Here is an 11,569-nt window from a genome sequence, read left to right as displayed (position 1 = left end):
TTCCAATAAAATATAGTAGATTCAAAAAATTAAAGAATGGAGAAACAACAAAAATACTTTTGTTAATATTGAACTCTCTTCTTTTCTTAGATGATATTGTTCCTACTTTCTTCAAACATAAAATCATTCAAAATATAGATATCTTTGAAAAAAAGTTACTTGAAATTATTTAATGAATATACAATAAAAAGTAAGAAGAACAAATAATAAATGAACATAAAAATGGAAACAAGAGAAAGAAATAGGTTATGGTGGACAAAACTTAAGAATAAATATCTCTTGATAAAGAAAGCTAGCATGCTTGAAGTCCTCTAGATGGAGATGAACATCATAAAGACATTCTTTTCCTTACATATTTTGTAACTAGCTTAAATGATGGAGCGAAAATCTCTTGTTCAAATGCTATAACAATATAATAACAAAATTCATCCAACCTTATAGAGATGTTGCAACAATTAAGAAAGATGCAATACAAAGAAAAAAGAATGTGACACATGCAGACAACTGTCATAAAGCATCGTAAGGTGTTAAACATTTTCAAAGAAGATGATCAGACCACTTTACTCACACATGGATACCCTTTTACATATAGTTATGTAGACAACTAAAGACGCATGAAATTAGGACATATTTAAAGACACTTGGAAAAATTTATCCTATTGTTATCATAAATTGGTAAAATGGGCGTTGTAGTACTCCACAGATGTGAATTAACAAATAATAATTTAGACATAAAATTTAAATACTATTTATAGAAGGTAGTTTGTTGTGAAATGGATAACAATTTTGAAATGAGTTTGTTTTGAATTTATTTTCAGAATGCATAAATAATATAACCTCTTTTGACAATCTACAAAACAATATAGAGAAAATAATTGGTTAGTTAAATGTGCCTTCTCTTACATTGTAAAACTACATTCCTCTATTGACATTCTACAATTATAAATATAAGTCAAAAACAACACTAAATTTCTAATGAATTAACATTTGAATCTCCAAACTTCACAAAATGAATTCCCCTTATTTGAAATACTATATTCCCCTTACTTTTAATTACAATATTATTTATTAAAACCAGAAAACCACAATAACAAACACATTATATTACATGTAATATCTCATAAATCATAAGAACTTTCGAAAAATTTGTACAATTTTAAACAATTCTTTACTTTCCCAACATCCCACATGACGCGCAGACATTTTATAATAGGATGGCCTGAATATTAAGAACACCTTTTGGAGGGAGAATTAATAATTACATGTCTCTGAACTTAACAAAAATTAATCTGTAATTGTAAAGTTAATCTCCAATTGATTAATGATCTTTGATAAACTTTTGGAAACATTTACAGCTTCAAACACAGAGAAAGGAAGCCTGACAATGGATTCCTGTTTGACACTTACACATGAATAATCTTTTAACTAGCCAGTTTAATTACTTTTATCTGACAAAAAGCTCTTTAAAATTAGGAATAAAACACCGACCTGAACTGTCATTTTCGCATAGGATTCTTGAAATACCAAAAAAAAAAGGTATAATTTACATAGTTCATATTCGGTAGCAGGGTACATGAATGAGGGGATTTATTATTGATAAAAGCATTACCTTGAAAAGATGGTGCCTCGAGCAGAGAGATCAGTGGTGCATGTGAATTTTATTCTTGGTGAGCCCACATCCCATCGATGCACTGGGCAAGTTTCCTACTTTCTCTATCCCTTCTACAAACAACGCTCCCATCCCCATTAAAAAGTGGGCCTCCAAATGGCATTGGAAAGCCCATACTCCTGGATTATCGGCTTTAAACCGAATGGCTGTCCATCCATATGGATACACGGGCACTGTATTGCGCTGCCCTGGATTGGCTGTGTTGAACATGGTTGCAGGGTCGTTTGCAGGGTCAAACACGCCATCTCCATAGGCAAGAATCCAGAAATCATGGCCGTGTAGATGCCATGGAAAGATCTCTGAATTTGCATTTTGAAGAATCACATCCACAACGGAGTTCAATTCCAGGACGTAAACACTGTTCCCTTCGACGGCGTTGGGATTTGGGGGAGGAATTGTTATGTTGTAGTCACGGGGAGTGTAAACGTCCAGAGGTGGGGTGGTGTCATAGGCGCCCTTGATTTTGTATTTCATGGCGGCCAAGTACGGAGTCGCAGGAGGGAGCAGCGAAATGTTGTTGATCGCCCACTTTGAGTATCCGTTGATCTTGTATGAGAAGAATCAGCTGTCTGTCAGACTGAGGTGGGGGACGCTCTTCGTCTTCGCTAGACACTAAAATATACTTGCCGTCAGGTGGGGGAGGCTTGTGGGAGGTGGTGCGGTGGGGAGTTTCGTTGAGGGATTGGGAAGATAGTTAATTTTGAGTTGGATCCGCCTAACATGTTCACAGCCGCCCAATAGTTTTGGGATGGGTCCATGTCCGCCGTTATCAGAACGGAATATGATTCGCCAGAGTATATGACCAAATTGTCTATAATAAAGGGCGGTCCGCAATACCCGTCTTGCTCCACCATCGACATCTGGTGTCCCTGTAGAAATACAAATGTGAGAAAGATGGAAAAGGCTTCTTGTGAATAAATCTGACTTCTTCTGAATCAACGTTTCAAATCGTAGGTCTATCAGAATGATAGATCTGACTTAGATACATTGACTCGCATTAGTTTTCAATCACACGATCTAGTGAATAAAGATTTTGAGGTAAACTGACTGACCTGGATCTCAAAGTTGAGGCCTGCAAGAGACGCCACACTTGTAATACGGAGGCGGTATGTTTTCCCAGGTTTCACCGGCAAAACATAAGGCGAGCACTGCGAGTTTTTAGCGTTGCACGACTTGCTGGTCGCTGAACAGTTATATTGCCCTCGACCCTCTATCAACAGTGACTGGTAAAAAGCAGCACACACAAAAAAAGATCGTTTAAATTAAAGGAAACAGGGGAGATGAAAAACAAGACAAACTTTTTATATTAAATATTACATCACAAACATTACATTTTCAGATTGAACTGCAGCTCTATAACCTTGAAAGACAATTACATTTTACAAACTATTGTTTGAGCTATGCTCTTCTCACAGACATAAAACTTTACATTCCCTTTACAGCTCTGTGGAGCTGGACTTTGCCAAGAGATTGGACACAAAATACAAAGCCTAACACACACGGAAAGGATTCAGTTATTGAGCGCATTCAGTAGTAGAGTGCGTTTCAATTTGGTGATAGAAGTAATATCTTAATACTTGCTGATTAAATGTTCAACCTTTGTATAACATGGTATCAATAGTCCTATGATAAGTACCAATAATTGAATGAAATATACTATTTGTTATGAAAAATAACCAATCATGTGATGCCACATCAGCTGCACAAGTATTGGGGCCCTTTTGCACACCTATTGGTCTCACTTTTTTATTGGGCTGTTTTGGACACCTTGACAAAAAGTATGCTGATGTGGCATCATATTTGATGATGTGGCCCTGAAACCTTAGTTATAAATAGGGGACTTGCCAAGTAAGCTGCTGTAAAAAAATCGGAGTGATTTGAAATGTCCACGTAAAATTTTAAGAAGCGCAAAGTTAGGGTGCACAACTACCAGGTCCTTTCCCCTATATAGAATGTTGAGAGTTTGCCGTAAACAAAAAGGTACAAATATAAATTATTAATCTAGCAACCCAAATCTGTGTCAATCTGTTGAGAGCAGGCTGAGAAGCTACAACAAAATCCATTCAAATCTAATGAAGATCAGCTGTGAGTGTTGTCATTTAATGCTGAAGATTATCTACAGATATGGATGATCATACGGAGGATATGACACATGACAAGTTATTCACAGGGTAGTTGAGATTACATCCAACATAAATGTTCTGTACATTTGATCGCATAGCCATGTTTATCTAATAGTATCTTGATTGTATATCAAGGCACCCAATTCGATGAAATTAAAGTTCCTGTTAAGATGAGTCTGCTAAATGAAATGTACATGATCTACCTTTGGCTTTCCAACCCCGACGAATGGTTTGGAAGAGAGGCCCACCGCCTGTTCGTAAGTGCTCTTGTGCCACCAGTCGCTCAAAATGATGCTCAGCTCTTCATCGTAGTCGAAGGGTTGTTTGCCCTTCGCATCCACTATCAGCAACCCATATAACCCCGCTGACCGCTGTAGCCCATAATCACCCTGATAGAAGTATGTTCCCGGCTGCATTTCACATATTCATAATCAATATTAATATTAATTGAAAGCACATATTGCTCATTGAAAATGACTCCAACTTACTTTGTCCACAACGAACTTATACACGTAGGTTTCACCTGGACTGATTGCACACTGCGATATAGAAGCCGTTCCATCATTCCAGGGAGTGCCGATCTGCAATGCAAATCGACACAAGAGAGTTATTTCTGCCCTGCAAATGTGAGTATTATTTGAACTGAGCACAAAATGAGAAGAAATACGGATCAGTTACCTGGCGAATGCCATGCCAGTGAATAACAACATTTTCAGTGGGCATCAAGTTTTCTAGCTCAACAACAACGGTGTCCCCTTGTCTAGCTCTAATGGTGGGCCCCGGGAATTGTCCATTTATAGAGATGATGTTCGCCTCCACGCAATCAGGAGCCCATTTCTGGTAATTTACTTTCCATTTGTGGAAATGCGTCTTCCCTTCAGCTACACATTTTGTCTCTGCGAGTAGCCCCTTTTTATAATCATTTTGGCAGTTGGGAACCAAGGTAACGGAACCTTGCTGGCTACAATCCAAAGTAGTCAAAGAAATTGAATTTCTACATTTTGTATTATTTCTTTTGAAAAGCTGGACCCTACTTCACTGACATTTCTCACGTTGGCTAATGTCCTCCCTTATCCAATTACTGGAAACGCTGTACAGATGACAAGCCACAAGCCACTAGCCACCAGCCACTAGAAAATATATAGAATTGAGATACGCACATATGATTTGTCGACTTTTCTGACAACGCGACTAATGCTTCTGGTACAAACAGCTGTCCTCCATCGTAAAAAAATTGAAAGAGCTGTTCCTCCCTAGTAACATGCAAACACTTAGATTAGGCAAAGGAAATCAAAGGTGACCATCGACTTCAACAAAAGCAAACTATGTTAGACTCTTGTTGTGCTCGATTTTTCCATATGATTGATGCAATGTGTGCTCACTAAAAATATTCGACACCATAATGACGCTTTCATGGAAAGGTGAGTGATAAAAAATGTGCAAGTGTTGAGGAGATTAAAGAAATTTGTGAGAGATTTAAATGGATGGCTAAGATGAAGATTAATGGCTAGGATGGGTAGAGATCTCTCAATTCATAAGATTATTTCAAGTGGCAAAATAAGAGTAGTATAAAGGAATGAGAGTATTTTTATGGTACTTCGAAAGATTTGTCATAAAAGAAATACTTGTCTACGGGGACAAGTGAGAGTAATAAAAGAAATAAAAACTTCTTTTAGTTTTGGCTAATTTTGGAATAAAGATCTATGTCTCGGAGGACATGGGTTTTTTCCAAAAAGAGAAAGAAATATGAATGGTGGAAAAAAGTGAGTGGAGGAAGGAGAGAGAATATTTGAACCCACTTAATGATTGAGTGGGTGATCCATTAGTTGAAGATTAAAGGATAATAGGAAAATTTGGAGGTTGGAACATGTCGAGAGTAAATTTAAATAATTAAATTGTATTTGTTTTAGAAGAGATGGATGGGGGTTAAGGTTGGGTAAATAATTAAAATTAATTATTTTTCTTAAGTTAGGTAATAGAAAATAGAAGAAGATAAGTTATGATGACCACGGGGATAAGAAATATTAACTAAATAATAAAAATATTATTGAATTAATATAGAAGATTAGGAATAGAATGAATTAGGGTAAAACTGATGGATTACAATTATCAATTCTAGGTGCCTACACTAGTAAGTTTCAAGATAAAAAAGAAGAAGAAAAAATTAAATATTTGTTAGTAACATTTTGTAATGCAATAAATTGGTATAGGTTCTAGAGTTATCTTTGTATTTGAGACATCATATAAACATGTAATCAAGAGAAGAGTGAATTTAATGTCACATCTTTCTAGGAAAATGTAGTGCTCCTAAACAATTGACTTAATGAGGAGTTGAAGTGCTATAGCATTTTGGATAGTTCAACAAAATTTTGTATTTGTAATTTTTGTACATTGTGTTTATTTTCATTCACCACAAACATTTTGGATAAGTGATGTCACACATGCTAAGTAGTTGGAGTATAACTACTATTTAAAAGCTATGCATGAAATTTATAACAATGTGCATGTTAAGTGATTCTGTTAATAGTTGTTTTGCCATTTTGAGCATATTTTAATAGTATTTTTGTTATTTTTAGCTATTCTATAATTTTTTAAGAGGCTATGGACTCTATAAAAGATATTTTTATTCCTATTTAAGATAGGATGGAGAATAAAAGAATTTTATTGAAAATGTCTATATAGAGGTGTGCGATCATATTATTGATTGAGTTGGATAAAAGAGGTCTTTTTGTGTTAAAGCAATTTATTTATTTTTATTGATTAAGTTGAGAATCTACATTTGGTATGTATGATGAAATATTCTAGGTGAATTGAAGTTGGTAGAAAATTGAGGGATTTTTTGTTTCAAGACAAACAATCATAGTTTTTTGAGAAAGAATTTCTATCAAATGATATCATGGCCTGTTTAGGTAGAATAGCGCAATCTCCTACTATCAACAATTCAAATCAAAGACGATCCTGGTGTTAAGGTTTTTAAGCTCCCATTATTTTTAAAGCTACAAATTTGGCTAGAGTTCTTTTTACTATTTATTTTGGAAGTATCAAAAAAAAATTAAGCTCTATTGTGGATCTATCATGTCAGCTAATGTAAAGTAAATTCATGTTAGAATAGGTAATCCCAACCAATGTAATTATTCTATCTCTTATTCATCTTCCATCTTGCCAGATAGGACTTTGCTACTTCGATTAGTGCATGAAGACATAATTAATGATTTTCCTTATCCTCACTTGCTTGTTTCCTCTTTTTCAAACATTATTTTATAATATTGATTAATCTAAAATCATCCATGATTTATAGTGGAAGACCTAATTTATGTTTTGAATACTAGTGATATAATATATATGTGTGTTTGGAGATCACAAAAAGAAACAACAACGGGGCTATTTTTAATTACTTTGTTGAATCTATTTAATACGAAAATGCTTAGGGCACTGAATATGGGCAAGATCTCTATAGAAGTAGCATTATTATATTTTAGTGTTTTCTAATTGGGGCATCAAGAATATAATATCAACCCCATGCATCAAAGAAAAAACCCCACCAAAACAAGGATGAGTCCTCTAGAACACAAGGAAATACCCCCAAACTAGGATTTGGGCTAACTACAGTAGACTAACAAAGTGTTTGATGAAAGATAATTGAAATAAAGTTAGCATGACAAATCATCAGAACAATCATGGATTATATATAAGCATTGGTGCAAACAAGAAGACATGACAGATAACACAAACATATATTATTCAAATCAGATTAACAACTTATTGTGGGCCAACAATGCAAGCATTGGTATCTCAAATGGTAGATAGATATAGCTCTGGACATGTCTACAAAATATTTCCCCCCACTCTCTTAAGGAGGCTAGATATTCGCAACCAAGAGATTCCTATCTCAACACCAAGAAATACGACATGAGTAACTTTGGGGTTGTATACAGATCCCTTGCACCACAAAAATAGCAACCAAATGGTTTTACATAGATTATTTGAGCAATATAGTGGCATCCTCTAAATACTCAAAGAGTACATGAGGCACATCCATGAGCACCACTCTCTCACAAGCGTGGGTCAAGAACGTTAGTCAAGTTGTTCACATGAGCCTAACACCCTTATCTTGGTATCAACCAAGCTTCAAGATTTTGCTAAAAATGATGAGATATGGATTGGGATACATCTTTCGCTCTTAAACCATTATATGCCCCATTAGTGCACATGGTCAAGGTCATCCTTTGACTTTTTTGAGTAAATTTTCTTTGACTATTGAGATTTGGCCTACCATGGGTGGCAATTTCTTTCAAGTGGAGCCTAACAACTATGAGTCACTAAAAAATGATAATTTCCTGTGGCTGATTTTTTAACAAGGTAATTTTTCTTCCTATTTAGAGGCGATGGCTCATGACGACCCTTCTCTTTGTTAGAAAATAGTGCTTCACATAGGATTAGTTTCTATTTAGGTTTAGTTGTTAGTTAGTTGTTGGATAGTTAGAAGTTAGATGGCTTTATAAAGCCATTTAATGTAATTGCTTAATTGATTTTGTTTAATGAATAGTGTTTGTAGTTTTGGGACATTATGTTATTTCTCCAAAATTTGGTATTAGAGAAAGTTTTGAAAGAGGCCTATTTGATTTTCACTTCACTTGAATATCTTGTTTTTATAGTTGATTAAGGAAATGGATTGAGGATCCCATGTTCCTTCTCAATATCATTACCTTTTTTTATGGCCATCCACTTGTTTTAATGTCAAACGGTACAAATAGAGGACTACCAAGATCCCATGCACCTCGTGTAAAATCTAGAGTTTGTAGCATATATCCTTATTGCATTTTTGTCAATGATTCTTGTTGGGATCTCAAGCTTATCATAGAGAACTCATTCACATCTTCCATCCATATGCATTATCTTTCTCTTCCATTCTATACATTCTTTTCACATTTTTCCTTCCACAATGTTCATTATGTTCACATTTAGATTTACTTTTTCTAGTTGTTCAATAAATGCCTAAATTTTGATCTCTATGTCCAATTTTGATTTGATGAATTCAAGATTTCCATGAATGATTTTTGCATTTAGTTTTGGTGTGGTTGGAGTAGTTATAGAAATGCATAAGAATTACTTTAAATTGTAGATTTTGGTGGTCATGGTTTTGAAGATTTTTGTATTTGGTTGTGAAGGAGGCAAATTTGTTGAAGTTTATATCAAAACCGAATATTAAATTTATCACATCAATCTAAGACTAGAATTGGCACTTGAATTCATGGTGCAACATATTTCCCTCAAGGCCAAAGACTCCAAACAACCTTCATTAACAATAATGGAAAAGTAGAGGATTCTCATCAATTTCTCAAAGACACTGAAAGCTTTAATGACAATGTCTCTTATTACCATCGATAAACTATAATATTTTCTTAATGTTCTCAACCCCAACATTGGTGGGTGATAGAATATCATGTTTTCTCTAGTCTCCATTAAGGGGATTGGTATCAATTTTGTAAATATTGTCTATTAAAACACTAAAGTTAACATGAGTAAGAGAGTTCGTGAGGTTTTTGTCAAGAAATTTAAGAATTAGATGGTGATTATCTAGTATAATTTGAGATCTATAACTAGTTTTTTAAAATAGAGAACAATCATTGAGATGATTAGTTCTCTCAAGTGGTATCCAAATGCCCTTGATATGAAACTTATGGATGACTTGGAACAATTGAATAAGATCAAGAATCACCACGGTCTCTATCACTATTGGGGTTTGCAAGTTTGTTGGCAACATATTAAGACCACTAGATGTAGGAGAAGACTTCATGAGAAATAAGAGAATAGTTATAAGAGTAGTTATAGGCCACAACATATGAAGTAGAAGAAAATAGTTATAAGAGTAGTTACAATTCATAACAGATATAAAAAAAATCAATTAAGGGTAAGCAAGAAGAGATGAATATGTGTTTATGATAAGAGATTAATATAGTGATATGCCAAGCATGTATGTTATATAGTAGCATAAAAAATAACTAAGTGTGGGATCTTTTTTAGTGCAAAATCTTGAAATTGATTTCATGATGGAGGATATTTGTTTCATGGAGACATTGAAAGATTGAGGTAATAAGAATGAGAAAAATTTAGTGTAAGGATCGATTATGCAAGGTTTGTGTAATTTTTAAAACAAAATTATACAAGGTTAGTGCTAAGCTCAACGAATTATGCAAGGTCTGTGTAATTTTTAAAAGAAAATTATTAAATGGTTGTTGGTTAAATTTAATATTGCAAACCTGGCAAGATCAACAAATTGGATCATGCTTAGATTCAAAACCAGGGTTTCTAGATTGTTCCTAACCATCTATTTTTTCATCTCTTCATTCATGCTTGGTTTCAATATTAGTTTTTTCCAAGTTTGTCGAGGAGGTGTTAATATGGGGGGAAGAAAACATAGAATGGAATCAACTTCTTGTGAAAAGTGGGAAAAGAATAGGGAGTTGTGGAAGAAGATTACTGATGGCGGTCTTGCGCCATATATCAAGAAATTACATGGCCAGGATTCAAAAATGACAGAGGAATTTATGAACGGTTGGCATAATGGCACCCTTACTGCTTTTGGAGTTGAATTTAGAATTGATGAGTCCTTTATTGCTGAGATCACTGGTTTATGGATGGATGGCAAAAAGTTCTATAGGGAGAGGAAATATGTGGATGAAGCCCTTTTGGTCTTCTTCGATAAACAAAGTAAAAGAGATAAAGTGTAGAAGATGGTGGATGGATGATATAACATGAAAGACCTTATGTTGCTTTGGGCGGACATGACTAAAGTCATTCTGAGGTACATAACTTTGGATGTCCATTTTGCTAGCATCTTTTCTGATCACTTCATGATTTTGAATCACTTTAGGCATTATAGAAGAATTTCATTACCCTTTAATTTGTTGTCCTCTCTTAAGCATAGTTTGGAAAATCATGCCAAGAATGGTGATAACCCTAATTTTGCACAAGGGTTTAATTATGATTGTTATGAAATATGGTAAATCTCATGGGGTCAAAGCCTCCCCTATCGTGAAAACCCCCAAATCTTCTACTAGCCCTGACGTATAGGTGGTTTCTGACACTAAGATTGAGGAAGAAGGGGATGGTATGACAATAGACTCGCATGATCTCCACATGTCGAAGGACCTTGATTATTGCCCCTTTGATGAAGAGATCCCCCCATAGAAAGTTACCCCCAATACCAGTAGCGATACAGAAGAAATAAATGCCCTAGATTCGCTGCTAGTAAGTTTAAAACCCTTGCATCTAAGCCTCAAAGGTTGGGTCTGCCATATTCAAAAAAAGACAAAATGGGAGAAAACAAGGGAATCAAAGGGTAAAGTCGAAGAAGAAATTAAACTTGACATCCCTCTCAATATGGACCAAGTGGACACAAGAGAGAATAAAATTGATAGGGACATTGAGATTTTCCTGGCAAACTCCACTAATGGCCAGGAAAAATGATTTCATTGGGTTAGAAATGAAATTCAAATTTTAAAGGAAGGCATTAAAGATATAATTAATACTTTTACTGATAATCCCATGCCAGACAAGACCGATAAGCTTCTCTGAATGACCCAAAAAATCATTGAGGATGTCAAAGTTATGGAAGCAGAACACGAGTCTAGGATTGTTCAGCTGGAAAGAGTATGGAGGATATTAAGGGCAACATGAGGAAACTGGTTGAGATATGCAAAGAAGCTATGAGTAGTAGCATAGAAGGTCTCATAAAGGTTAACGAGATGATGGCTATCCAAAGAGCCCAGCCAAT

The 11,569-nt window shown here is 34.9% G+C and overlaps 1 pseudogene; it reads right to left on the bottom strand.

Annotated features, from left to right (window-relative positions):
* Positions 1–1,314: 1,314 nt before the first annotated feature.
* LOC131027003 (L-ascorbate oxidase-like) lies at positions 1,315–10,120 on the bottom strand (annotated as a pseudogene).
* Positions 10,121–11,569: the final 1,449 nt, after the last annotated feature.

This window comes from Cryptomeria japonica, chromosome 10 (genome assembly GCF_030272615.1).
Source record: "Cryptomeria japonica chromosome 10, Sugi_1.0, whole genome shotgun sequence".
In the NCBI taxonomy this organism is placed as follows: domain Eukaryota; kingdom Viridiplantae; phylum Streptophyta; class Pinopsida; order Cupressales; family Cupressaceae; genus Cryptomeria; species Cryptomeria japonica.
This window is presented reverse-complemented; position numbering and strand designations above follow the sequence as displayed.